This window comes from Pristiophorus japonicus, unplaced genomic scaffold, assembly GCF_044704955.1.
Source record: "Pristiophorus japonicus isolate sPriJap1 unplaced genomic scaffold, sPriJap1.hap1 HAP1_SCAFFOLD_1753, whole genome shotgun sequence".
NCBI lineage: Eukaryota > Metazoa > Chordata > Chondrichthyes > Pristiophoridae > Pristiophorus > Pristiophorus japonicus.
In genome coordinates this window covers 22,174-47,671 of record NW_027251438.1, presented here as the reverse complement: position 1 = coordinate 47,671, position 25,498 = coordinate 22,174, and the positions used below count along the sequence as shown (strand labels likewise).

Below are 25,498 nucleotides of genomic sequence, written 5' to 3'. Positions count from 1 at the left end.
GGGAGAGTGTGAATGTGGGAGAGGGGAGGGGGAGAGAAGGAGGGAGGGGGGGAGAAGAGAGTGAATGTGGAGGGAGGAGGGGAGAGGAGGAGGAGAGTGTGAATGTGGAGAGAGGGAGGGATGGGGAGGAGAGTGTCAGTGCGGAGAGAGGGAGAGAGGGAGTGTGCAGGAGGAGGCATTGAGGGGCACTAACACACAATCCCTGCCCCCTCCCCATCCTCTCCCTCTCCCCCTCGCCTGCTTCACCCTCTCCCCTCCTCTCCTCGTTCTCTCTCTCTCTCTCTCTCTCTCTCCCCCTCTCCTCTCTCTCGTTCTCTCTCTCTCACTCGCTTGCCTTCGCCCTCACTCTCGGCCTATTGGCCCGCTCCCCCTCGCCCCTTGGTCTCGAACCCCCACCCCCTCGACCTCGCCCTCCCCCTCACTCCCTCCCCCTTTGCCCCCTTGGCCACTCGCCCACTCGCCTGCCCCCTCGCCCCCTCGCTCTCATCCCCCTCGCCCACTCGCCCCTCTCCCCCTTCCCCCTCCTTTCCCCCTCCCGCGCCTCTCACCCTCCCTCGTCCCCTCCTCGCCTCTTCCACTCCCCTCCTCCGTCTCCTCCCCAACCCCCGCTCCACCCTCTCCCTCTCCTCTCACTCTCTCTCTCTCGCTCTCTCCCCGCCTCTCACCGCTCCCCCTCTCCCCCTCCCCTCCCCTGCCGCTCGCCCACCCCTCCCCTCCCCTCCCCCTCTCCTCCTCTCCCCTCCCCTCCCCCGCCTCTCCCTCCTCTGCCCCTGCCTCTCCCTCTCCCTCCTCTGCCCCTCCTCTTCCCCTCCCCTCCCTCTCCTCTCCCCTCCCCCTCCCCGCCTCACCCTCTCACACTCCTCTCCCTCGCTCTCTCTCTCTCTGTTTCTCTCTCTCTCCCTCCCTCTCTCTTGTTCTCTCTCTCTCACTTGCTCGATCTCGCCCACTTGCTCTCGAACCCTCGCCCCCTCTCCCTCGCCCCCTCTCCCCCTCCTCACCCCCTCCCCCTCCTTTCCCACTCCCCTGCCTCTCCCCCTCCCGCGCCTCTCACCCTCCGTTGTGCCCTCCTCGCCTCTTCCACTCCCCTCCCCCGCCGCCTCCCCCACCCCCCCTCCATCCTCTCCCCCTCCTCTCCCTCTCTCTCTCTCTCTCTCACTCTCGCTCTCTCTCCCGCCTCTCCCCCTCCTCTCCCCCTCCCCTCTCCCTCCCCCCTCCTCTCCCCCTCCCCTCCCCCCTCCTCTCCCCCTCCCCTCTCCCTCCCCCTCCACTCCCCCCCTCCACCCCCTCACGCTCTCGCCCTCACGCCCTGACTCACTCCCTCACCTTCTCTCTCGCTTTCGCCCCCTCGCTCTCGCCCCATTCCCTCACACCCTCAGCCTCATCCCTCCCCCTCGCCCCAGCTCGCCCCCTTGCTCTCGCCTCCTTCCCCTCCCCCTCTCCCTCTCCCCCTCCCCCGCCTCTCTTTCCCCCCCCCCCCGCCTCTCCCTCTTCCCTCCTCTGCCTCTCGCCCTCCCCCTCGCTCCCTCAGCCCCTCGCCCCCTTGCTCACTGCCTCGGCCTCTGGCCCCCTCGCCCCATCACTGCCTCATACCCTTGCCCCCTCGCCCTCTCGCCGCCAGCTCACTCCCTCGCCACCTCGACCCCTCGCTCACTCCCTCGCCCTCTCTCTTACCCTCTCCCTCATACTCTCGCCCCCTCGGCCCTTCCTCCTCCCCCTCCCTCTCGTTCTCGCCACCTCGCCCTTGCTCCCTCGCACCCTCCCCCCCCCTCACGCTCGCCCCCTCGCCACATCCCCCTCGACCCCTCCCCTCCCCTCACCCTCACCCCCTCACGCATTTGCCCCTCGCACCATCGCCCCCTCCCCCTCACCTCCTACCCCTCACTCCCTCGCCCCTCCCCTTCGCCACCTCGTCCCTCGCCTCCTCGCCCACCTTGCCCTCTCCTCGCCCACCTTGCCCTCTCCTCGCCCACCTCGCCCTCGTCCCTCGCGCTTGTCCCCTCGCCCCCTCACCCTTGCCTCCTCTCTTTTGCCCGTTTGCCCTTTGCCCTCTCATCCTCTTGCCCTCCCCCCTTCCCCCTCCCCCGCCCCCGCCTCTCCCAATCCCACTCTCTCTCGCCCTCTCGCCCCCTCGCTCGCCCCCTCACCGCCTAGCCCCTTTGCCCTCTCGTTCACACACTCGCCCCCTCACTCACTCCCTCGCTTCCTTACCCCTTTGCGCCTCGCAGCCTCTCCCCCTCGTCCTCTCACCCCCTCGCCCCTCGGTCACTCCATCGCCACCTCACCCCTCGTCCACTCGCTCATTCACTTGCCCCCTCGCCCACTCACTCATTTCCTCTCTTCCCCTTGCTCTCACCCCCTCTCCCCCTCGCCCCCTCCCGGTGCTCACCCTCTCACTCTCTCTCTCGCCCACCTCTACCCCTCAGCTTCTCCCCTCTGCCTCCTCTCCTCCTCCCACTCCCCTCCTCTCCCTCGCCCCCACCCCACCTCACTCCCTCCCCATCCTCGCCCTCTCCCCCTCCCCCACCTCTTCCCTCCCTCTCTCCCGCCTCTCCCCATCCCCCTCCCCAGCCCCCACCTCTGCCCCTCCCCCTCCCCGCCTCACCTTCTCCCCCTTCTCTTCCTCTCTCTCACCCTCTCTCTCTCCGTCTGTCACTAATTCCCGCCCCCTCGCCCTCTCTTACACCCTCTCTCTCTCTCTCCGTCTGTCACTAATTCTCGCCCCCTCGCCCTCTCTTACACCCTCTCTCTCACCCTCTCTCTCGCACTCTCGCTCCTCCTCTCCCCCTCCCCCTCGCCCCTCCCCCTCACATTCAACCCCTCGCCCACTCGCCTCCTCGCCCCCTCCCCCTCGCTCTCTCGCCCCACTCACCCCCTCTCACCACCTCACCCCCTTCCCGCCCCCCTCGCCCCCTCCCTCCCCCTCGCCCCCTTGCTCTCACCCCCTGCCACACCCCTTGCGCCCTCAAGCCTCCCCCTCGCCCCCTCGCCCTCTCTCACTCTCGCCCACCCTCTCACCCCCCCCTCTCTCCCCCTCGCCCTCTCTCCTCCTCACTCCCTTTCCCCGTCGCTGTCGCTTTCTCTGTTCCCGATCCCGTTCCCACATCTCACTCCTGGTGAATCGTCGGCAGTGTGGGACATGGAGCGAGGGAGAAGCTTTTATATCAGTGCTTTGATGCAGTGAAACGTCGCGAGGTGCTTCACAGGAGTGTTGGGAGATAAAAAAGTTGACCCCGAGCCACAGAAGGAGAAATCAGGGCAGGTGACCACAAGCTGGGTCAAAGAGGTCGGTTTTAAGGAGCGTCTTGAAGGAGGAGAGGTCGAGAGGTGGAGAGGTTCAGGGAGGGAGTTCCAGAGCTTGGGACCCAGGCAACAGAAGGCACGGCCACCGATGGTGGAGCGATTATAATCAGGGATGGTCAGGAGGCCAGAATTAGAGGAGTGCAGACATCTCGGGGGGGGGTTGTGGGGCTGGAGGGGGTTACAGAGATAGGGAGGGGTGTAGGGGCTGGAGGGGGTTACAGAGATAGGGAGGGGTGTAGGGGCTGGAGGAGGTTACAGAGATAGGGAGGGGTGTAGGGGCTGGAGGAGTTTACAGAGATAGGGAGGGGTGTAGGGGCTGGAGGGGGTTACAGAGATAGGGAGGGGTGTAGGGACTGGAGGAGTTTACAGAGATAGGGAGGGGTGTAGGGGCTGGAGCGGGTTATAGAGATAGGGAGGGGTGTAGGGGCTGGAGGAGTTTACAGAGATAGGGAGGGGTGTAGGGGCTGGAGGTTACAGAGATAGGGAAGGGTGTAGGGGCTGGAGGGGGTTACAGAGATAGGGAAGGGTGTAGGGGCTGGAGGGGGTTACAGAGATAGGGAGGGGTGTAGGGGCTGGAGGGGGTTATAGAGATAGGGAGGGGTGTAGGGGCTGGAGGGGATTACAGAGATAGGGAGGGGTGTAGGGGCTGGAGGAGTTTACAGAGATAGGGAGGGGTGTAGGGGCTGGAGGAGTTTACAGAGATAGGGAGGGGTGTAGGGGCTGGAGGGGGTTACAGAGATAGGGAGGGGTGTAGGGACTGGAGGAGTTTACAGAGATAGGGAGGGGTGCAGGGGCTGGAGCGGGTTATAGAGATAGGGAGGGGTGTAGGGGCTGGAGGAGTTTACAGAGATAGGGAGGGGTGTAGGGGCTGGAGCGGGTTATAGAGATAGGGAGGGGTGTAGGGGCTGGAGGGGGTTATAGAGATAGGGAGGGGTGTAGTGGCTGGAGGGAGTTATAGAGATAGGGAGGTGTGTAGGGGCTGGAGGAGTTTACAGAGATAGGGAGGGGTGTAGGGCTGGAGGAGTTACACAGATAGGGAGGGGTGTAGGGCTGGAGGAGGTTACAGATATAGGGAGCGGTATGGGGCTGGAGGTGTTTACAGAGATACGGAGGGGTGTCGGGGCTGGAGGAGGTTACAGAGATACGAAGGGGTGTCGGGGCTGGAGGGGGTTACAGAGAAAGGGAGGGGTGTAGGTGCTGGAGGAGGTTACAGAGATAGGGAGATGTGTAGGGGCTGGAGGAGGTTACAGAGAGAGAGGGGTGTAGGGGCTGGAGGAGGTTACAGAGATCGGGAGGGATGAGGGGCCATGGAGGGATTTATAAACAAGGATGAGAGTTTTGAAATCGAGGCGTTGCTAAACTGGGAGCCAATGTAGGTCAGTGAGCACAGGGGGTGATGGGTGAGTGGGACTGGGTGCGAGTTAGGACACGGGTCAGTGAGCACAGGGGGTGATGGGTGAGTGGGACTCGGTGTGAGTTAGGACACGGGGTCAGTGAGCACAGGAGGTGATGGGTGAGTGGGACTGGGTGCGAGTTAGGACACGGGGTCAGTGAGCACAGGGGGTGATGGGTGAGTGGGACTGGGTGCGAGTTAGGACACGGGTCAGTGAGCACAGGGGGTGATGGGTGAGTGGGACTGGGTGCGAGTTAGGACACGGGTCAGTGAGCACAGGGGGTGATGGGTGAGTGGGACTGGGTGTGAGTTAGGACATGGGGTCAGTGAGCACAGGGGGTGATGGGTGAGCGGGACTCGGTGCGAGTTAGGACACGGGGGCAGTGAGCACAGAGGGTGATGGGTGAGCGGGACTGGGTGCGAGTTAGGACACGGGGCACAGAGGGTGATGGGTGAGTGGGACTGGGTGCGAGTTAGGACACGGGTCAGTGAGCACAGGGGGTGATGGGTGAGTGGGACTGGGTGCGAGTTAGGACACGGGGGTAGTGAGCACAGGGGGTGATGGGTGAGTGGGACTGGGTGTGAGTTAGGACACGGGGCAGTGAGCACAGGGGGTGATGGGTGAGCGGGACTCGGTGCGAGTTAGGACACGGGGGCAGTGAGCACAGGGGGTGATGGGTGAGCGGGACTGGGTGTGAGGTAGGACACGGGGTCAGTGAGCACAGGGGGTGATGGGTGAGTGGGACTGGGTGTGAGTTAGGACACGGGGTCAGTGAGCACAGGGGGTGATGGGTGAGTGGGACTGGGTATGAGTTAGGACACGGGGCAGTGAGCACAGGAGGTGATGGGTGAGTGGGACTGGGTGTGAGTTAGGACACGGGGCAGTGAGCACAGGGGGTGATGGGTGAGTGGGACTGGGTGTGAGTTAGGACATGGGGCAGCCGAGTTTTGGATCACCTCGAGTTTACGTCAGGTAGAATGTGGGAGCCCAGCCAGGAGTGTGTTGGAATGGTTAAGTCTGGAGGTAGAACTGGAGTGGTAAACGAGGGGGAGTTTCCGTGGCGATAGGGACAGGTGACATTTTGCGCGCTGGGTGGGGCCAGAAATCGAGGAGCCTGAGGCCTAAGCGGATACCCTCGCCCCTTGGATTGTGCAGAGGGAGGTTGGTGAGCAATTAATGAAGGGGGGGAGGGAGGGAAGTGCAGACTGCTTCCTCCCGGAGTTTGATCCGATCCCCGGCGGTTGACCGAGAGGGAGGGAGACAATCGGCGGGGTCAGGGGTCAGAGGCCAAGCAACTTGAAGGCATCGCTGAAGTCTTCAAATTCATACAGAGGCTGTGGGGAGACAAGGAGACAAGTCAGGTCAGTGTCACGGCATCGCACCAATCTTAACTCTGTTTAATAATGTTAGGGGGTGGGTGGGATGGGCTTCGATGGGAGAGTTAGGGGACTGGAGGGATGGGCTTCAATGGGAGGGTTAGGGGACAAGAGGGATGGGCTTCGATGGGAGGGTTCGGGGATGGGAGGGATGGGCTTCGATGGGAGGGTTAGGGGACGGGAGGGATGGGCTTCGATGGGAGGGTTAGGGGACGGGAGGGATGGGCTTCGATGGGAGAGTTAAGTGACTAGAGGGATGGGCTTCGATGGGAGAGTTAGGGGACGGGAGGGTTGGGCTTCGATGGGAGAGTTAAGGGACTAAAGGGATGGGCTTCGATGGAAGAGATAGGGGACGGGAGGGATGGGCTTCGATGGGAGGGTTAGGGCACGGGAGGGATGGGCTTCGATGGGAGGGTTAGGGGACGGGAGGGATGGGCTTCGATGGGAGAGTTAGGGGACGGGAGGGATGGGCTTCGATGGGAGAGTTAAGTGACTAGAGGGATGGGCTTCGATGGGAGAGTTAGGGGACGGGAGGGTTGGGCTTCGATGGGAGAGTTAGGGGACGGGAGGGTTGGGCTTCGATGGGAGAGTTAAGGGACTAGAGGGATGGGCTGCGATGGAAGAGATAGGGGACGGGAGGGATGGGCTTCGATGGGAGGGTTGGGGACGGGAGGGATGGGCTTCGATGGGAGGGTTAGGGGACGCGAGGGATGGGCTTCGATGGGAGGGTTGGGGACGGGAGGGATGGGCTTTGATGGGAGAGTTAGGGGACGGGAGGGATGGGCTTCGATGGGAGAGTTAGGGGAAGGGAGCGATGGGCTTCGATGGGAGGGTTCGGGGAAGGGAGGAATGGGCTTCGATGGGACGGTTCGAGGACGGGAGGGATGGGCTTCGATGGGAGGGTTAGGGGACGGGAGGGATGGGCTTCGATGGGAGGATTAGGGGACGGGAGGGAGGGGCTTCGATGGGAGGGTGAGGGGACGGGAGGGATGGGCTTTTATGGGAGAGTTAGGGGACGGGAGGGATGGGCTTCGATGGGAGAGTTCGGGCCGGGAGGGATGGGCTTCGATGGGAGAGTTCGTGGACTGGACGGATGGGCTTCGATGGGAGAGTTAGGGGACGGGAGGGATGGGCTTCGATGGGAGAGTTAGGGGACGGGAAGGATGGGCTTCGATGGGAGGGTTAGGGGACGGGAGGGATGGGTTTCGATGGGAGAGTTAGGGGACGGGAGGAATGGGCTTCGATGGGAGGGTTAGGGGACGGGAGGGATGGGCTTCGATGGGAGGGTTAGGGGACGTGGGGGATGGGCTTCGATGGGAGGGTTAGGGGACAGGAGGGATGGGCTTCGATGGGAGCGTTAGGGGACGGGAGGGATGGGCTTCGATGGGAGGGTTAGGGGACGGGAGGGATGGGCTTTGATGGGAGGGTTAGGGGACGGGAGGGATGGGCTTCGATGGGAGTGTTAGGGGACGGGAAGGATGGGCTTCGATGGGAGTGTTAGAGGACGGGAGGGATGGGCTTCGATGGGAGGGTTAGGGGACTAGAGGGATGGGCTTCGATGGGAGGCTTAGGGGACTGGAGGGATGGGCTTCGATGGGAGGGTTAGGGGACAAGAGGGATGGGCTTCGATGGGAGGGTTAGGGGACTGGAGGGATGGGCTTCGATGGGAGAGTTAGGGGACGGGAGGGATGGGCTTCGATGGGAGAGTTAGGGGACGGGAGGGATGGGCTTCGATGGGAGGGTTAGGGGACGGGAGGGATGGGCTTCGATGGGAGGGTTCGGGGACGGGAGGGATGGGCTTCGATGGGAGTGTTCGGGGACGAGAGGGATGGGCTTCGATGGGAGAGTTCGGGGACGGGCGGGATGGGCTTCGATGGGAGAGTTAGGGGACGGGAGGGATGGGCTTCGATGGGAGGGTTAGGGGACGGGAGGGATGGGCTTCGATGGGAGGGTTAGGGGACGGGAGGGCTGGGCTTCGATGGGAGTGTTAGGAGACGGGAGGGATGGGCTTCGATGGGAGGGTTAGGGGACTAGAGGGATGGGCTTCGATGGGAGGCTTAGGGGACTGGAGGGATGGGCTTCGATGGGAGAGTTAGGGGACGGGAGGGATGGGCTTCGATGGGAGGGTGAGGGGATCGGAGGGATGGGCTTCGATGGGAGAGTTCGGGGACGGGAGGGATGGGCTTCGATGGGAGGGTTAGGGGACGGGAGGGGTGGGCTTCGATGGGAGAGTTAGGGGACGGGAGGGATGGGCTTCGATGGGAGGGTTAGGGGACGGGAGGGGTGGGCTTCGATGGGAGAGTTAGGGGACGGGAGGGATGGGCTTCGATGGGAGGGTTAGGGGACGGGAGGGATGGGCTTCGATGGGAGGGTTAGGGGACGGGAGGGATGGGCTTCGATGGGAGGGTTAGGGGACGGGAGGGAGGGGCTTCGATGGGAGGGTTAGGGGACTCGAGGGATGGGTTTCGATGGGAGGGTTAGGGGACGGGAGGGATGGGCTTCGATGGGAGAGTTAGGGGACTGGAGGGATGGGCTTCGATGGGAGGGTTAGGGGACGGGAGGGATGGGCTTCGATGGGTGGGTTAGGGGACTGGGGGGATGGGCTTCGATGGGAGGGTTAGGGGACTGGAGGGATGGGCTTTGATGGGAGGGTTAGGGGACGGGAGGGATGGGCTTCGATGGGAGGGTTAGGGGGTGGGTGGGATGGGCTTCGATGGGAGGGTTAGGGGACGGGAGGGATGGGCTTCGATGGGAGAGTTAGGGGACGGGAGGGATGGGCTTCGATGGGAGAGTTAGGGGACGGGAGGGATGGGCTTCGATGGGAGGGTTAGGGGACGGGAGGGATGGGCTTCGATGAGAGAGTTAGGGGACGGGAGGGATGGGCTTCGATGGGAGAGTTAGGGGACGGGAGGGATGGGCTTCGATGGGAGGGTTTGGGGCCTGGGGAATGGGCTTCGATGGGAGGGTTAGGGGACGGGAGGGATGGGCTTCGATGGGAGGGTTAGGGGACGGGAGGGATGGGCTTCGATGGGAGGGTTAGGGGTCTGGAGGAATGGGCTTCGATGGGAGGGTTAGGGGAAGGGAGGGATGGGCTTCGATGGGAGAGTTAGGGGACGAGAGGGATGGGCTTCGATGGGAGGGTTAGGGGACTGGAGGGATGGGCTTCAATGGGAGGGTTAGGGGACTGGAGGGATGGGTTTCGATGGGAGGGTTAGGGGACTAGAGGGATGGGCTTCGATGGGAGGGTTAGGGGACGGGAGGGATGGGCTTCGATGGGAGGGTTAGGGGACGGGAGGGATGGGCTTCGATGTGAGGGTTAGGGGACTCGAGGGATGGGCTTCGATGGGAGGGTTAGGGGACGGCAGGTATGGGCTTCGATGGGAGAGTTAGGGGACGGGAGGGATGGGCTTCGATGGGAGAGTTACGGGACGGGAGGGATGGGCTTCGATGGGAGGGTTAGGGGACTCGAGGGATGGGCTTCGATGGGAGAGTTAGGGGACGGGAGGGATGGGCTTCGATGGGAGGGTTAGGGGACTCGAGGGATGGGCTTCAATGGGAGGGTTAGGGGACTGGAGGGATGGGTTTCGATGGGAGGGGTAGGGGACTAGAGGGATGGGCTTCGATGGGAGGGTTAGGGGACGGGAGGGATGGGCTTCGATGGGAGGGTTAGGGGACGGGAGGGATGGGCTTCGATGGGAGGGTTAGGGGACTCGAGGGATGGGCTTCGATGGGAGAGTTAGGGGACGGGAGGGCTGGGCTTCGATGGGAGGGTTAGGGGACGGGAGGGATGGGCTTCGATGGGAGGGTTAGGGGACTCGAGGGATGGGCTTCGATGGGAGAGTTAGGGGACGGGAGGGATGGGCTTCGATGGGAGGGTTCGGGGACGGGAGGGATAGGCTTCGATGGGATGGTTAGGGGACTGGAGGGATAGGCTTCGATGGGAGGGTTAGGGGACGGGAGGGATGGGATTCGATGGGAGGGTTAGGGGACTGGAGGGATGGGCTTCGATGGGAGGGTTAGGGGACGGGAGGGATGGGCTTCGATGGGAGAGTTAGGGGACGGGAGGGATGGGCTTCGATGGGAGGGTTAGGGGACGGGAGGGATGGGCTTCGATGGGAGAGTTAGGGGACTGGAGGGATGGGCTTCGATGGGAGGGTTAGTGGACGGGAGCGATGGGCTTCGATGGGAGGGTTAGGGGACGGGAGGGATGGGCTTCGATGGGAGGGTTAGTGGACGGGAGCGATGGGCTTCGATGGGAGAGTTAGGGGACGGGAGGGATGTGCTTCGATGGGAGAGTTAGGGGACGGGAGCGATGGGCTTCGATGGGAGAGTTAGGGGACGGGAGGGATGGGCTTCGATGGGAGGGTTAGGGGACGAGAGGGATGGGCATCGATGGGAGGGTTAGGGGACGGGAGGGATGGGCTTCGATGCGAGGGTTAGTGGACTGGAGGGATGGGCTTCGATGGGAGGGTTAGGGGACGGGAGGGATGGGCTTCGATGGGAGAGTTAGGGGACGGGAGGGATGGGCTTCGATGGGAGAGTTAGGGGACGGGAGGGATGGGCTTCGATGGGAGGGTTAGGGGACGGGAGGGATGGGCTTCGATGGGAGAGTTAGGGGACGGGAGGGATGGGCTTCGATGGGAGAGTTAGGGGACGGGAGGGATCGGCTTCGATGGGATGGTTAGGGGACGGGAGGGATGGGCTTCGATGGGAGAGTTAGGGGACGGGATGGATGGGCTTCGTCGGGAGAGTTAGGGGACGGTAGGGATAGGCTTCGATGGGTGAGTTCGGGGACGGGAGGGATGGGCTTCGACGGGAGAGTTAGGGGACGGGAGGGATAGGCTTCGATGGGAGAGTTAGGGGACGGGATGGATGGGCTTAGATGGGAGGGTTAGGGGACTGGAGGGATAGGCTTCGATGGGAGGGTTAGGGGACTGGAGAGATGGGCTTCGATGGGAGGGTTAGGGGACGGGAGGGATGGGCTTCGATGGGAGAGTTTGGGGACGGGAGGGATGGGCTTCGATGGGGGGGTTAGGGGACTAGAGGGATGGGCTTCGATGGGAGGGTTAGGGGACGGGAGGGATGGGCTTCGATGGGAGAGTTAGGGGATGGGAGGGATGGGCTTCGATGGGAGGGTTAGGGGATGGGAGGGATGGGCTTCGATGGGAGGGTTAGGGGACGGGAGGGATGGGCTTCGATGGGAGAGTTACGGGACGGGAGGGATGGGCTTCGATGGGATAGTTAGGGGACGGGAGGGATGGGCTTCGATGGGAGAGTTAGGGGACTGGTGGGATGGGCTTCGATGGGAGAGTTAGGGGATGGGAGGGATGGGCTTCGATGGGAGAGTTAGGGGACGGGAGGGATGGGCTTCAATGGCGGAGTTAGGGGACGGGAGGGATGGGCTTCGATGGGAGAGTTACGGGACGGGAGGGATGGGCTTCGATGGGAGAGTTAGGGGACGGGAGGGAAGGGCTTCGATGGGAGGGTTAGGGGACGGGAGGGATGGTCTTCGATGGGAGGGTTAGGGGACTGGAGGGATGGGCTTCGATGGGAGGGTTAGGGGACGGCAGGGGTGGGCTTCGATGGGAGAGTTAGGGGACGGGAGGGATGGGCTTCGATGGGAGAGTTATGGGACGGGAGGGATGGGCTTCGATGGGAGAGTTAGGGGACGGGAGTGATGGGCTTCGATGGGAGAGTTAGGGGACGGGAGGGATGGGCTTCGATGGGAGGGTGAGGGGATCGGAGGGATGGGCTTCGATGGGAGAGTTCGGGGACGGGAGGGATGGGCTTCGATGGGAGGGTTAGGGGACGGGAGGGGTGGGCTTCGATGGGAGAGTTAGGGGACGGGAGGGATGGGCTTCGATGGGAGGGTTAGGGGACGGGAGGGGTGGGCTTCGATGGGAGAGTTAGGGGATGGGAGGGATGGGCTTCGATGGGAGGGTTAGGGGACGGGAGGGATGGGCTTCGATGGGAGGGTTAGGGGACGGGAGGGATGGGCTTCGATGGGAGGGTTAGGGGACGGGAGGGAGGGGCTTCGATGGGAGGGTTAGGGGACTCGAGGGATGGGCTTCGATGGGAGGGTTAGGGGATGGGAGGGATGGGCTTCGATGGGAGAGTTAGGGGACTGGAGGGATGGGCTTCGATGGGAGGGTTAGGGGACGGGAGGGATGGGCTTCGATGGGTGGGTTAGGGGACTGGGGGGATGGGCTTCGATGGGAGGGTTAGGGGACTGGAGGGATGGGCTTTGATGGGAGGGTTAGGGGACGGGAGGGATGGGCTTCGATGGGAGGGTTAGGGGGTGGGTGGGATGGGCTTCGATGGGAGGGTTGGGGGACGGGAGGGATGGGCTTCGATGGGAGAGTTAGGGGACGGGAGGGATGGGCTTCGATGGGAGAGTTAGGGGACGGGAGGGATGGGCTTCGATGGGAGGGTTAGGGGACGGGAGGGATGGGCTTCGATGGGAGGGTTAGGGGACGGGAGGGATGGGCTTCGATGGGAGAGTTAGGGGACGGGAGGGATGGGCTTCGATGAGAGAGTTAGGGGACGGGAGGGATGGGCTTCGATGGGAGAGTTAGGGGACGGGAGGGATGGGCTTCGATGGGAGGGTTTGGGGCCTGGGGAATGGGCTTCGATGGGAGGGTTAGGGGACGGGAGGGATGGGCTTCGATGGGAGGGTTAGGGGACTCGAGGGATGGGCTTCGATGGGAGGGTTAGGGGACGGCAGGTATGGGCTTCGATGGGAGAGTTAGGGGACGGGAGGGATGGGCTTCGATGGGAGAGTTACGGGACGGGAGGGATGGGCTTCGATGGGAGGGTTAGGGGACTCGAGGGATGGGCTTCGATGGGAGAGTTAGGGGACAGGAGGGATGGGCTTCGATGGGAGGGTTAGGGGACTCGAGGGATGGGCTTCAATGGGAGGGTTAGGGGACTGGAGGGATGGGTTTCGATGGGAGGGTTAGGGGACTAGAGGGATGGGCTTCGATGGGAGGGTTAGGGGACGGGAGGGATGGGCTTCGATGGGAGGGTTAGGGGACGGGAGGGATGGGCTTCGATGGGAGGGTTAGGGGACTCGAGGGATGGGCTTCGATGGTAGAGTTAGGGGACGGGAGGGCTGGGCTTCGATGGGAGGGTTAGGGGACGGGAGGGATGGGCTTCGATGGGAGGGTTAGGGGACTCGAGGGATGGGCTTCGATGGGAGAGTTAGGGGACGGGAGGGATGGGCTTCGATGGGAGGGTTCGGGGATGGGAGGGATGGGCTTCGATGGGAGGGTTAGGGGACGGGAGGGATGGGCTTCGATGGGAGAGTTAGGGGACAGGAGGGATGGGCTTCGATGGGAGGGTTAGGGGACGGGAGGGATGGGCTTCGATGGGAGGGTTAGGGGACGGGAGGGATGGGTTTCGATGGGAGAGTCAGGGGACGGGAGGAATGGGCTTCGATGGGAGGGTTAGTGGCCGGGAGGGTTGGGCTTCGATGGGAGGGTTAGGGGACAGGAGGGATGGGCTTCGATGGGAGGGTTAGGGGACATGAGGGATGGGCTTCGATGGGAGCGTTAGGGGACGGGAGGGATGGGCTTCGATGGGAGGGTTAGGGGACGGGAGGGATGGGCTTCGATGGGAGTGTTAGGGGACTAGAGGGATGGGCTTCGATGGGAGGCTTAGGGGACTGGAGGGATGGGCTTCGATGGGAGAGTTAGGGGACGGGAGGAATGGGCTTTGATGGGAGGGTTAGGGGACGGGAGGGATGGGCTTCGATGGGAGTGTTAGGGGACGGGAGGGATGGGCTTCGATGGGGGTGTTAGGGGACTAGAGGGATGGGCTTCGATGGCAGGCTAAGGGGACTGGAGGGATGGGCTTCGATGGGAGGGTTAGGGGACGAGAGGGATGGGCTTCGATGGGAGGGTTAGAGAACGGGAGGGATGGGCTTCGATGGGAGGGTTCGGGGACTAGAGTGATGGGCTTCGATGGAAGGGTTCGGGGATGGGAGGGATGGGCTTCGATGGGAGGGTTCGGGGACGGGAGGGATGGGCTTCGATGGGAGAGTTCGGGGACGGGCGGGATGGGCTTCGATGGGAGAGTTAGGGGACGGGAGGGATGGGCTTCGATGGGAGGGTTAGGGGACGGGAGGGATGGGCTTCGATGGGAGGGTTAGGGGACGGGAGGGATGATTTCGGTGGGAGAGTCAGGGGACGGGAGGAATGGGCTTCGATGGGAGGGTTAGGGGACGGGAGGGATGGGCTTCGATGGGAGAGTTAGCGGACTGGAGGGATGGGCTTCGATGGGAGGGTTAGGGGACTGGAGTAATGGGCTTCGATGGGAGGGTTAGGGGATGGGAGGGATGGGCTTCGATGGGAGGGTTAGGGGACGGGAGGGCTGGGCTTCGATGGGAGTGTTAGGAGACGGGAGGGATGGGCTTCGATGGGAGGGTTAGGGGACGAGAGGGATGGGCTTCGATGGGAGGCTTAGGGGACTGGAGGGATGGGCTTCGATGGGAGAGTTAGGTGACAGGACGGATGGGCTTCGATGGGAGGGTTAGGGGACGGGAGGGATGGGCTTCGATGGGAGGGTTAGGGGACTGGAGGAATGGGCTTCGATGGGAGGGTTAGGGGACGGGAGGGATGGGCTTCGATGGAAGGGTTAGGAGACGGGAAGAATGGGCTTCGATGGGAGGGTTATGGGACGGGAGGGATGGGCTTCGATGGGAGGGTTGGGGGACTGGAGGGATGGGCTTCGATGGGAGGGTGAGGGGACGGTAGGGATGGGCTTCGATGGGAGTGTTAGGGGACTCCAGGGATGGGCTTCGATGGGAGAGTTAGGGGATGGGAGGGATGGGCTTCGATGGGAGGGTTAGGGGACGGAAGGGATGGGCTTCGATGGGAGAGTTAGGGGACTAGAGGGATGGGCTTCGATGCGAGGGTTAGGGGACTAGAGGAATGGGCTTCGATGGGAGGGTTAGGGGACTAGAGGGATGGGCTTCGATGGGAGAGTTAGGGGACGGGAGGGATGGTCTTCGATGGGAGTGTTAGGGGATGGGAGGGATGGGCTTCGATGGGAGGGTTAGGGGACGGGAGGGATGGGCTTCGATGGGAGGGTTAGGGGACGGGAGGGATGGGCTTCGATGGGAGGGTTAGGGGACGGGAGGGATGGGCTTCGATGGGAGGGTTAGGGGACTGGAGGGATGGGCTTCGATGGGAGGGTTAGGGGACGGGAGGGAATGGGCTTCGATGGGAGGGTTAGGGGACGGGAGGGATGGGCTTCGATGGGAGGGTTAGGGGACGGGAGGGATGGGCTTCGATGGGAGAGTTAGGGGACGGGAGGGATGGGCTTCGATGGGAGAGTTAGGGGACGGGAGGGATGGGCTTCGATGGGAGAGTTAAGTGACTAGAGGGATGGGCTTCGATGGGAGAGTTAGGGGATGGGAGGGTTGGGCTTCGATGGGAGAGTTAAGTGACTAGAGGGATGGGCTTCGATGGAAGAGATAGGGGACGGGAGGGATGGGCTTCGATGGGAGGGTTAGTGGACGGGAGGGATGGGCTTCGATGGAAGAGATAGGGGACGGGAGGGATGGGCTTCGATGGGAGGGTTAGGGGACGCGAGGGATGGGCTTCGATGGGAGAGTTAGGGGACGGGAGGGATGGGCTTTGATGGGAGAGTTAGGGGACGGGAGGGATGGGCTTCGATGGGAGAGTTAGGGGAAGGGAGGGATGGGCTTCGATGGGAGGGTTCGGGGAAGGGAGGAATGGGCTTCGATGGGACGGTTGGAGGACGGGAGGGATGGGCTTCGATGGGAGGGTTAGGGGACGGGAGGGATGGGCTTCGATGGGAGGATTAGGGGACAGGAGGGATGGGCTTCGATGGGAGGATTAGGGGACGGGAGGGAGGGGCTTCGATGGGAGGGTGAGGGGACGGGAGGGATGGGCTTTTATGGGAGAGTTAGGGGACGGGAGGGATGGGCTTCGATGGGAGAGTTCGGGCCGGGAGGGATGGGCTTCGATGGGAGAGTTCGTGGACTGGAGGGATGGGCTTCGATGGGAGAGTTAGGGGACGGGAGGGATGGGCTTCGATGGGAGAGTTAGGGGACGGGAAGGATGGGCTTCGATGGGAGGGTTAGGGGACGGGAGGGATGGGTTTCGATGGGAGAGTTAGGGGACGGGAGGAATGGGCTTCGATGGGAGGGTTAGGGGACGGGAGGGATGGGCTTCGATGGGAGGGTTAGGGGACGTGGGGGATGGGCTTCGATGGGAGGGTTAGGGGACGGGAGGGTTGGGCTTCGATGGGAGGGTTAGGGGACAGGAGGGATGGGCTTCGATGGGAGGGTTAGGGGACAGGAGGGATGGGCTTCGATGGGAGCGTTAGGGGACGGGAGGGATGGGCTTCGATGGGAGGGTTAGGGGACGGGAGGGATGGGCTTCGATGGGAGGGTTAGGGGACGGGAGGGATGGGCTTCGATGGGAGGGTTAGGGGACGGGAGGGATGGGCTTCGATGGGAGAGTTAGGGGACGGGAGGGATGGGCTTCGATGGGAGGGTTAGGGGACGGGAGGGATGGGCTTCGATGGGAGGGTTAGGGGACGGGAGGGATGGGCTTCGATGGGAGGGTTAGGGGACGGGAGGGATGGGCTTCGATGGGAGGGTTAGGGGACGGGAGGGATGGGCTTCGATGGGAGGGTTAGGGGACGGGAGGGATGGGCTTCGATGGGAGGGTTAGGGGACGGGAGGGATGGGCTTCGATGGGAGGGTTAGGGGACGGGAGGGATGGGCTTCGATGGGAGGGTTAGGGGACTAGAGGGATGGGCTTCGATGGGAGGCTTAGGGGACTGGAGGGATGGGCTTCGATGGGAGGGTTAGGGGACTAGAGGGATGGGCTTCGATGGGAGGGTTAGGGGACTAGAGGGATGGGCTTCGATGGGTGGGATAGGGGACTAGAGGAATGGGCTTCGATAGGAGGGTTAGGGGACTAGAGGGATGGGCTTCGATGGGAGGGTTAGGGGACTAGAGGGATGGGCTTCGATGGGTGGGATAGGGGACTAGAGGAATGGGCTTCGATAGGAGGGTTAGGGGACTAGAGGGATGGGCTTCGATGGGAGGGTTAGGGGACTGGAGGGATGGGCTTCGATGGGAGGGTTAGGGGACTGGAGGGATGGGCTTCGATGGGAGGCTTCGGGGACGGGAGGGATGGGCTTCGATGGGAGAGTTAGGGGATGGGAGGGATGGGCTTCGATGGTAGGGTTAGGGGACGGGAGGGATGGGCTTCGATGGGAGAGTTAGGTGACGGGAGGGATGGGCTTCGATGGGAGAGTTAGGGGACGGGAGGGATGGGCTTCGATGGGAGGGTTAGGGGACGGGAGGGATGGGCTTCGATGGGAGGGTTAGGGGACTGGAGGGATGGGCTACGATGGGAGGGTTAGGGGACAGGAGGGGTGGGCTTCGATGGGAGGGTTAGGGGACTGGAGGGATGGGCTTCGATGGGAGGGTTAGGGGACGGGAGGGATGGGCTTCGATGGGAGGGTTAGGGGATGGGAGGGATGGGCTTCGATGGGAGGGTTAGGGGACTGGAGGGATTGGCTTCGATGGGAGGGTTAGGGGACGGGAGGGATGGGCTTCGATGGGAGGGTTAGGGGACTGGAGGGATGGGCTACGATGGGAGGGTTAGGGGACTGGAGGGATGGGCTTCGATGGGAGGGTTAGGGGACGGGAGGGATGGGCTTCGATGGGAGGGTTAGAGTACGGGAGGGATGGGTTTGATGGGAGGGTTCGGGGACGGGAGGGATGGGCTTCGATGGGAGAGTTAGGGGACGGGAGGGATGGGCTTCGATGGGAGGGTTAGGGGACGGGAGGGATGGGCTTCGATGGGAGGGTTAGGGGTCTGTAGGGATGGGCTTCGATGGGAGGGTTAGGGGACTGGAGGGATTGGCTTCGATGGGAGGGTTAGGGGACGGGAGGGATGGGCTTCGATGGGAGGGTTAGGGGACTAGAGGGATGGGCTTCGATGGGAGAGTTAGGGGACGGGAGGGATGGGCTTCGATGGGAGAGTTAGGGGACGGGAGGAATGGGCTTCGATGGGAGAGTTAGGGGACGGGAGGAATGGGCTTCGATGGGAGAGTTAGGGGACGGGAGGAATGGGCTTCGATGGGAGAGTTAGGGGACGGGAGGAATGGGCTTCGATGGGAGAGTTAGGGGACGGGAGGGATGGGCTTCGATGGGAGAGTTAGGGGACGGGAGGGATGGGCTTCGATGGGAGAGTTAGGGGACGGGAGGGATGGGCTTCGATGGGAGAGTTAGGGGACGGGAGGGATGGGCTTCGATGGGAGAGTTAGGGGACGGGAGGGATGGGCTTCGATGGGAGAGTTAGGGGACGGGAGGAATGGGCTTCGATGGGAGAGTTAGGGGACGGGAGGAATGGGCTTCGATGGGAGAGTTAGGGGACTAGAGGGATGGGCTTCGATGGGAGAGTTAGGGGATGGGAGGAATGGGCTTCGATGGGAGGGTTAGGGGATGGGAGGGATGGGCTTCGATGGGAGAGTTAGGGGACGGGAGGAATGGGCTTCGATGGGAGAGTTAGGGGATGGGAGGAATGGGCTTCGATGGGAGGGTTAGGGGATGGGAGGGATGGGCTTCGATGGGATGATTAGGGGACGGGAGGGATGGGCTTCGATGGGAGGGTTCGGGGACGGGAGGGATGGGCTTCGATGGGAGGGTTCGGGGACGGGAGGGATGGGCTTCGATGGGAGGGTTCGGGGACGGGAGAGATGGACACATCTGGGCCTTCCCTTTTCTATACAAGTTTCCCACCTGATTAGAATTACCTGATGGTTCTAACCAATCAGAAAACACACGTTCAGAGGGTGGGGAGTGAGGTGGAGGTCTATGCCTACCGAGGGAGGAACACAGGGAGGAGGAGGAGGAACATGATTTGGACACTTGGAACAGGAATGGTTTCTCTCCGTATTGGAGGGACTCTGAGTTTACAAACCTGGAGAATTCGACGCAGTAAGCGGCTTAATCGGACAGAATTCGCCTGGAGACCTTCCCAAGCCTTGAAACCTTTCTCGTTTGTGGCCACAAAGGTGTTCCAACAGTAAAAATAATCTAAAACAGGAGGTACAGCACGGGGTTAGATACAGAGTAAAGCTCCCTCTACACTGTCCCATCAAACACTCCCAGGGCACGGATATGATGGGCTGAATGGCTTCCTTCTGTGTCATAATTTTCTGTGATTCTATGGAGCGAGGCTGCCTCCTGCTGGTGAGTTATTGAATTACACCCAGGACATGGAGCAAGGCTGTCTCCTGGTGACAAAGTTACCAGAGGCGAGGTGAGGGAAAAAATACTCAGCAATTTGTTGTGATTGGGAATGGGCTGCCTGAAAGGGCGGTGGAAGCAGATTCAACAGCGAGTTTCAAAAGACAATCGGAAAATACTTGAAAGTGAAATAATTGCAGGGCAATAGTGAAAAAATCTAGGTGTAATTCAGTAAACCACCACCAGGAGGCAGCCTCGCTCCATGTCCCGGGTGTAATACAGTAACTCACCACCAGGAGGCAGCCTCGCTCCATGTCCTGGGTGTAATTCAGTAACTCACCACCAGGAGGCAGCCTCGCTCCATATCCTGGGTGTAATTCAGTAACTCACCACCAGGAGGCAGCCTCGCTCCATGTCCTGGGTGTAATGCAGTAACTTACCACCAGGAGGCAGCCTCGCTCCATGTCCTGGGTGTAATTCAGTAACTGACCACCAGGAGGCAGGCTCGCTCCATGATCCAGGTGTAATTCTGTAACTCACCACCAGGAGGCAGCCTCGCTCCATGTCCTGGGTGTAATTCAGTAACTCACCAGCAGGAGGCAGCCTCGCTCCATGTCCTGGGTGTAATTCAGTAACACACCACCAGGAGGCAGCCTCGCTCCATGTCCTGGGTGTGATTCAGTAACTCACCAGCAGGAGGCAGCCTCGCTCCATGTCCTGGGTGTAATTCAGTAACTCACCACCAGGAGGCAGCCTCGCTCCATGTCCTGGGTGTAATTCAGTAACACACCACCAGGAGGCAGCCTCGCTCCATGTCCTGGATGTAATTCAGTAACTCACCCCCAGGAGGTGACTGCGCCCTTTGGCTCCCTGTTTCTTCAAGGATTAATCCTTGAGCCCAATCTTAACCTGTTGACCCAGAGAGTGACCGTTGCCTATTCAACCATGAAGTGCTTCACCGCTGAACCTGACATTCATTTTCCAGCAAGATTCACTGGTCGGGGATCAAGAGCAGGAACTATGGCTGGTTTTAACCCTCCTCATGTCAGGGGAACTGAGGCCAATTACCACACAAATAAGCCCCTCCCCCACACCCACCCCCTCCCTCTCCCCCAACCCCCGGTCCCTCCCACACCCCCTCCCCATCCCACTCTCCGTTCCCCCACCCTACCCCACCTCCTCGTCCAAACCCTTCACCATCCTCCCCCAACCCCGTGCGATCCCATTGACTCAGCACAGGCCGTGGATGGAGCCTGGGCATTTCCTGCTCTGTGTGTGTGGGGGTTGTGGATGCAGGCTGAGCGACAATTTTAACAACTGAGCCAATATCTTCAAAACAAGACAGAAATATACTTTCCTCAGCCGTCTCAACAGGACTCGATCTCCCAGTACTGAGGGAGTGCCGCACTGTCGGAGGGGCAGTACTGAGGGAGTGCCGCACTGTCGGAGGGGCAGTACTGAGGGAGTGCCGCACTGTCGGAGGGGCAGTACTGAGGGAGTGCCGCACTGTCGGAGGGGCAGTACTGAGGGAGTGCCGCACTGTCGGAGGGGCAGTACTGAGGGAGCACCGCACTGTCGGAGGGGCAGTACTGAGGGAGTGCCGCACTGTCGGAGGGGCAGTACTGAGGGAGTGCCGCACTGTCGGAGGGGCAGTACTGAGGGAGTGCCGCACTGTCGGAGGGGCAGTACTGAGGGAGCACCGCACTGTCGGAGGGGCAGTACTAAGGGAGTGCCGCACTGTCGGAGGGGCAGTACTGAGGGAGCGCCGTACTGTCGGAGGGTGTGGGGGAGAGAAGGAGGGAGGGAGGGAGTGTGCAGGAGGAGGTGAGGGAGGGGCACTGACACACAATCCCTCCCCCGCCCCCTACCCACAGACCCTGCCCACAGACCCTGCCCACAGACCCTGCCCCTGCCCACAGACTCTGCCCCCTGCCCACAGACCCTGCCAACAGACCCTGCCCCTTGCCCACAGACCCTGCCCCCTGCCCACAGACCCTGCCCACAGACCCTGCCCACAGACTCTGCCCCCTGCCCACAGACCCCTGCCCCTGCCCACAGACCCTGCCCCCTGCCCACAGACCCTGCCAACAGACCCTGCCCCTTGCCCACAGACCCTGCCCCCTGCCCACAGACCCTGCACACAGACCCTGCCCACAGACCCCTCCCCTGCCCACAGACCCTGCCCACAGACCCCTCCCCTGCCCACAGACCCTGCCCACAGACCCCTGCCCACAGACCGTGCCCCCTGCCCACAGACCCCTGCCCACAGACCCCTGCCCACAGACCGTGCCCCCTGCCCACAGACCCCTGCCCACAAACCTTGCCCCCTGCCCACAGACCCCTGCCCCTGCCCACAGACTCTGCCCCCTGCCCACAGACCCTGCCCACAGACCCCTGCCCACAGACCCCTGCCCACAAACCTTGCCCCCTGCCTACAGACCCCTGCCCCTGCCCACAGACTCTGCCCCCTGCCCACAGACCCTGCCCACAGACCCCTGTCCACAGACCCTGCCCACAGCCCCTGCCCACAGACCCCTGCCCCTGCCCACAGACTCTGCCCATTGCCCACAAACCCCTGCCCACAGACCCTGCCCACAGACCCCTCCCCTGCCCACAGACTCTGCCCATTGCCCACAAACCCCTGCCCACAGACCCTGCCCACAGACCCCTCCCCTGCCCACAGACCCCTCCCCTGCCCACAGACCCCTCCCCTGCCCACAGACCCCTCCCTTGCCCACAGACCCTGCCCGCAGACCCTGCCCACAGACCCCTCCCCTGCCCACAGACCCTGCCCCCTGCCCACAGACCTTGCCCACAGACCCCTCCCCTGCCCACAGACCATGCCCACAGACCCCTCCCCTGCCCACAGACCCTGCCCACAGACCCTGCCCACAGCCACTGCCCACAGACCCTGCCCACAGACCCCTCCCCTGCCCACAGACCCATCCCCTGCCCACAGATCCCTCCCCTGCCCACAGACCCCTCCCTTGCCCACAGACCCTGCCCACAGACCCTGCCCACAGACCCCTCCCCTGCTCACAGACCCTGCCCACAGACCCATCCCCTGCCCACAGACCCCTCCCCTGCCCACAGACCCCTCCCCTGCCCACAGACCCCTCCCCTGCCCACAGACCCATCCCCTGCCCACAGACCCTGCCCACTGCCCACAGACCCATCCCCTGCCCACAGACCCTGCCCATAGACCCTGCCCCCTGCCCACAGACCCTGCCCACAGACCCCTCCCCTGCCCACAGACCCCTCCCCTGCCCACAGACCCCTCCCCTGCCCACAGACCCATCCCCTGCCCACAGACCCTGCCCACTGCCCACAGACCCATCCCCTGCCCACAGACCCTGCCCACAGACCCTGCCCACAGACCCCTCCCCTGCCCACAGACCCTGCCCACAGACCCTGCCCACAGACCCACAGCCCACTGCCCACAGACCCTGCCCACAGACCCTGCCCACAGCCCCCTGCCCACAGACCCTGCCCACAGCCCCCTGCCCACAGACCCCTGCCCACAGACCCTGCCCACAGCCCACTGCCCACAGACCCTGCCCACAGCTGAGCCCAGTGCAGCCAATGACAGGGAGCCAAGGGCCCTCCAGCCCACAGACAACAATGGGGAAGATGCGGTAAACACATTGGTTGGCAGACACCCAGAGCCACACACAGGGTCAGGAGGGCGCGGTTTGTGGCAACGACTCAGGGATCGTCTCCATTTTCCTCAGTTTATCATCGCAGAAATACATCAGCATCTGAAATAGTTGGATTTTAATTAAAAGGCGGAGGGGAGGAAAATATTGTCTCAACTGGGACTGGCGTTTTATTTTTGTCTCTCTCTCTCTCTCTCACTGTCACACTCTCTCTCTCACTCTGTCACACACTCTCTCTCTCTCACTCTGTCACACACTCTCTCTTTCTCACTGTCACACTCTCTCTCTCTCTCTCACTGTCACACTCTCTCTCTCACTGTCACACTCTCTCTCTCTCTCACTCTGTCACACACTCTCTCTCACTGTCACACTCTCTCTCTCTCTTTCACTCTGTCACACTCTCCATCTCTCTCTCACTCACACTCTCTCTCTCCCTCACTCTGTTACACACTCTCTCTCTCTCTCACTCTGTCACACACTCTCTCCCTCATTCTGTCACACACTCTCTCTCTATCACTCTGTTACACACTCTCTCTCTCTCACTCTGTTAAACACTCTTTCTCTCTCTCACTCTGTTACACACTCTCTCTCACTCACTCTGTCACACACTCTCTCTCTCTCACTCTGTCACACACTCTCTCTCCCTCACTGTCACACACTCTCTCTCTCTCTCACTCTGTCACACACTCTCTCTCTCTCTCACTCTGTCACACACTCTCTCTCTCACTCTGTTATACACTCTCTCTCTCTCACTGTCACACACTCTCTCTCTCTCTCTCACTCTGTCACACTCTCTCTCTCTCTCACTCTGTCACACACTCTCTCTCTCTCTCTCACTCTGTCACACACTCTCTCTCTCTCTCTCTGTCACACACTCTCTCTCTCTCACTCTGTCACACACTCTCTCTTTCTCACTGTCACACTCTCTCTCTCTCTCACTGTCACACTCTCTCTCTCACTGTCACACTCTCTCTCTCTCTCACTCTGTCACACACTCTCTCTCACTGTCACACTCTCTCTCTCTCTTTCACTCTGTCACACTATCTCTCTCTCACTCTGTTATACACTCTCTCTCTCTCACTGTCACACACTCTCTCTCTCTCTCTCACTCTGTCACACTCTCTCTCTCTCTCACTCTGTCACACACTCTCTCTCTCTCTCACTCTGTCACACACTCTCTCTCTCTCTCACTCTGTCACACACTCTCTCTCTCTCTCACTCTGTCACACACTCTCTCTCTCACTCTGTCACACACTCTCTCCCTCATTCTGTCACACACTCTCTCTATCTCACTCTGTTACACACTCTCTCTCTCTCTCACTCTGTCACACACTCTCTCTCTCCCTCACTCTGTCACACACTCTCTCTCTCTCTCACTCTGTTACACACTCTCTCTCTCTCTCTCACTCTGTCATACACTCTCTCCCTCATTCTGTCACACACTCTCTCTCCCTCACTCTGTCACACACTCTCTCTCTCTCACTCTGTCACACACTCTCTCTCCCTCACTGTCACACACTCTCTCTCTCTCTCACTCTGTTACACACTCTCTCTCCCTCACTCTGTCACACACTCTCTCTCTCCCTCACTCTGTCACACACTCTCTCTCTCCCTCACTCTGTCACACACTCTCTCTCTCACTCTGTCACTCTCTCTCTCACTCTGTCACACACTCTCTCTCTCTCTCACTCTGTTACACACTCTCTCTCACTCTGTCAGTCTCTCTCTCACTCTGTCACACACTCTCGCTCTCTCTCTCTCAGTCTGACACTCTCTCTCTCTCTCTCACTCTGTCACAGACTATCTCTCTCTCTCACTCTGTCACGCACTCTCTCTCTCTCACTCTGTCACACTCTCGCTCTCTCTCTCACTCTGTCACACACCCTCTCTCTCTCACTCTGTCACACACTCTCTCTCTCTCTCTCACTCTGTCACACACTCTCTCTCTCTCTCACTCTGTCACACACTCTCTCTCTCACTCTGTCACACACTCTCTCCCTCATTCTGTCACACACTCTCTCTATCTCACTCTGTTACACACTCTCTCTCTCTCTCACTCTGTCACACACTCTCTCTCTCCCTCACTCTGTCACACACTCTCTCTCTCTCTCACTCTGTTACACACACTCTCTCTCTCTCTCACTCTGTCATACACTCTCTCCCTCATTCTGTCACACACTCTCTCTCCCTCACTCTGTCACACACTCTCTCTCTCTCACTCTGTCACACACTCTCTCTCCCTCACTGTCACACACTCTCTCTCTCTCTCACTCTGTTACACACTCTCTCTCCCTCACTCTGTCACACACTCTCTCTCTCCCTCACTCTGTCACACACTCTCTCTCTCCCTCACTCTGTCACACACTCTCTCTCTCACTCTGTCACTCTCTCTCTCACTCTGTCACACACTCTCTCTCTCTCTCACTGTTACACACTCTCTCTCACTCTCACTCTGTTACACACTCTCTCTCCCTCACTCTGTCACACACTCTCTCTCTCTCTCACTCTGTTACACACTCTCTCTCCCTCACTCTG

At 61.5% G+C, this 25,498-nt stretch overlaps 1 long non-coding RNA gene across 1 annotated transcript; it reads right to left on the bottom strand.

The window, feature by feature from the left end:
- Positions 1-5,534: 5,534 nt before the first annotated feature.
- Positions 5,535-19,926, bottom strand: LOC139243608 (uncharacterized). The gene is made up of 3 exons (XR_011589656.1): positions 19,898-19,926; positions 19,039-19,154; positions 5,535-6,028 (listed from the first exon to the last, which is right to left on the bottom strand). It is a non-coding gene; the product is annotated as an uncharacterized lncRNA (long non-coding RNA).
- Positions 19,927-25,498: the final 5,572 nt, after the last annotated feature.